Source organism: Eschscholzia californica, unplaced genomic scaffold, assembly GCF_041429995.1.
Source record: "Eschscholzia californica isolate CP2 unplaced genomic scaffold, dmEscCali1.0.p SCAF_66, whole genome shotgun sequence".
Classification (NCBI taxonomy): Eukaryota; Viridiplantae; Streptophyta; class Magnoliopsida; order Ranunculales; family Papaveraceae; genus Eschscholzia; species Eschscholzia californica.
This window is the reverse complement of record NW_028238490.1, coordinates 90001-92500: the sequence shown is the minus strand read 5'-3', so window position 1 is coordinate 92500 and position 2500 is coordinate 90001.

The following is a 2500-nucleotide window of genomic DNA, read 5'->3' as shown; positions in this document are numbered from 1 at the left end:
GACGTTCCAAACGAAAGTAAAGTGTTCCGTGCGTGTGAACTACGTTGTCCCATGTGCCGGCTCTCGACTCCTAAGATGTCCCATGTAAATGCCCTTCGTGGGAAAGAATGTCCCGTGCAACGTCCCTTGATGATCCCCATAAGGTGTCCCATGTGCGTCCCATGATGTCCCATGCGCGTCCCGTGCCGTCCGAGCCTCACCAAGGCCGTCCCATGCGCGTCCCGTGCCGTCCGAGCCTCACCAAGGCCGTCCCATGCGCGTCTCGTGCCGTCCCGAGCTGTGCCGAGGCCGTCCCGTGCTGTCCCATGCCGTCCCGAGCCTCGCCAAGGCCGTCCCGTGCCGTCCGAGCTGTGCCGAGGCCGTCCCGTGCCGTCCCGTGCTGTCCCATGCCGTCCCGAGCCTCGCCAAGGCCGTCCCGTGCCGTCCGAGCTGTGCCGAGGCCGTCCCGTGCCGTCCCGTGCTGTCCCATGCCGTCCCGAGCCTCGCCAAGGCCGTCCCGTGCCGTCCGAGCTGTGCCGAGGCCGTCCCGTGCCGTCCCGTGCTGTCCCATGCCGTCCCGAGCCTCGCCAAGGCCGTCCCATGCGCGTCCCGTGCCGTCCGAGCTGTGCCGAGGCCGTCCCGTGCTGTCCCATGCCGTCCCGAGCCTCGCCAAGGCCGTCCCATGCGCGTCCCGTGCCGTCCGAGCCTCACAAAGGCCGTCCCAGGCCGTCCCGTGCCGTCCCATGCGCGTCCCGTGCCGTCCGAGCCTCACCAGGGCCGTGACATGCCGTCCCGAGCCTGACCAAGGCCGTCCCGAGCCTCACCAAGGCCGTCCCATGCGCGTCCCGAGCTGTCCCATGCCGTCCCGAGCCTTAGCAAGGCCGTCCCATTCGCGTCCCGTGCTGTCCCATGCCGTCCCGAGCCTTAGCAAGGCCGTCCCATTCGCGTCCCGTGCCGTCCCATGCGCGTCCCGTGCTGTCCCGTGCCGTCCCGAGCCTGACCAATGCTGTCCCGTGCGCGTCCCATTCTTTTGGCTCGGCTGGCCCGTGCATTCTATGGGGTCGTGGGACATTTCGAAATCCACCCGGGCCATTTCGACTCTCTCTTCATTAATACTATTGAGGTATTATTTATGAATTATTGGAGAAAAGAAACGGAAGAAAATATTTTTTTTTCTATTTTTTATGAATTTTCCGGTGTTTATTCACTTAAAAATTCATAGAAAAATAAATATTTATCGGAATCGCTATTATAATATATCAAAAAAATCCTTGCGAAAAGACCTTTCCAACGAGTATAAGTTTGCTGGATTCCGACGAGTAACGAAGGAGTAAAGGCCCAGTATGCTTGGTTAAAAAATTGATGTTTCCTTGTGAAAATAGGAAAAACAATAACTTTGCACTATAAGGGGGAGGGTTGAGCTCCTTCCCCAGAGCGTGCACAGCACTTGTGCTGGCACGTTCCCTAGTGCTCGCCAAGCACCATAGGGCATCCAAAGGGCAAAGCTCGGCCTACTACATGATGGGAAGCTTCTAATATGTCGGAATACGAAGAGATTTCGTGCGACCCGAAGCTCGGCTCGGGCGTCCCGGCCTGTGCCGAGCTGTGCCGAGCGCGTCCCAGGCCGTCCCGAGCCAAGTCTCGGGCGTCCCAGGCCGGCCCGAGCAAAGTCTCGGACGTCCCAGGCCGTCCCGAGCTGTGTCGAGGCCGTCCCAGGGCGTCCCGAGCTGGAGCGAGGGCGTCCCAGGCCGTCCCGAGCCAAGTCTCGGGCGTCCCAGGCCGTCCCGAGCAAAGTCTCGGACGTCCCAGGCCGTCCCGAGCAAAGTCTCGGGCGTCCCAGGCCGTCCCGAGCTGTGCCGAGGCCGTCCCAGGCCGTCCCGAGCTGTGGCAAGGGCGTCCCAGGCCGTCCCGAGCAAAGTCTCGGGCGTCCCATGCCGTCCCGAGCTGTGGCAAGGGCGTCCCAGGCCGTCCCGTGCTGTGCCGAGGCCGTCCCGAGCCTAGTCTCGGGCGTCCCAGGCCGTCCCGAGCTATGGCGAGGGCGTCCCAGGCCGTCCCGAGCCAAGTCTCGGGCGTACCTGGCCGTCTCGAGCTGTAGCGAGGGCGTCCCATGCCGTCCCGGGATGTCCCATGCGCGTCCCGTGCCGGCCCGAGCAACAGCTCGGGCGTCCCGTGCCTCGGCCCTTCCAAGTGGTGCTTCGTCGGACATCTCGATATCCACTCGAGCATTTTCGACCATTCTCCATATGTGGGTGTGTGGGTATTTATCAGGAATATTGGAGAAAGAATCGGGAAAAAAATATTTTTTTTCTATTTTTTTTGAATTTTTAATTGTTTATTCACTTAAAAATTCATAAAAAAATAAATATTTATCGGAATCGCTATTATTATATATCAAAAGAATCCTTGTGAAAAGACCTTTCCAACGAATGCAAGTTTGTTGGATTTGGACGAGTAACGAAGGAGCAAAGGCCGAGTATGCTTGGTTAAAAATTTGATGTTTCCTTGTGAAAATAGGGAAAAC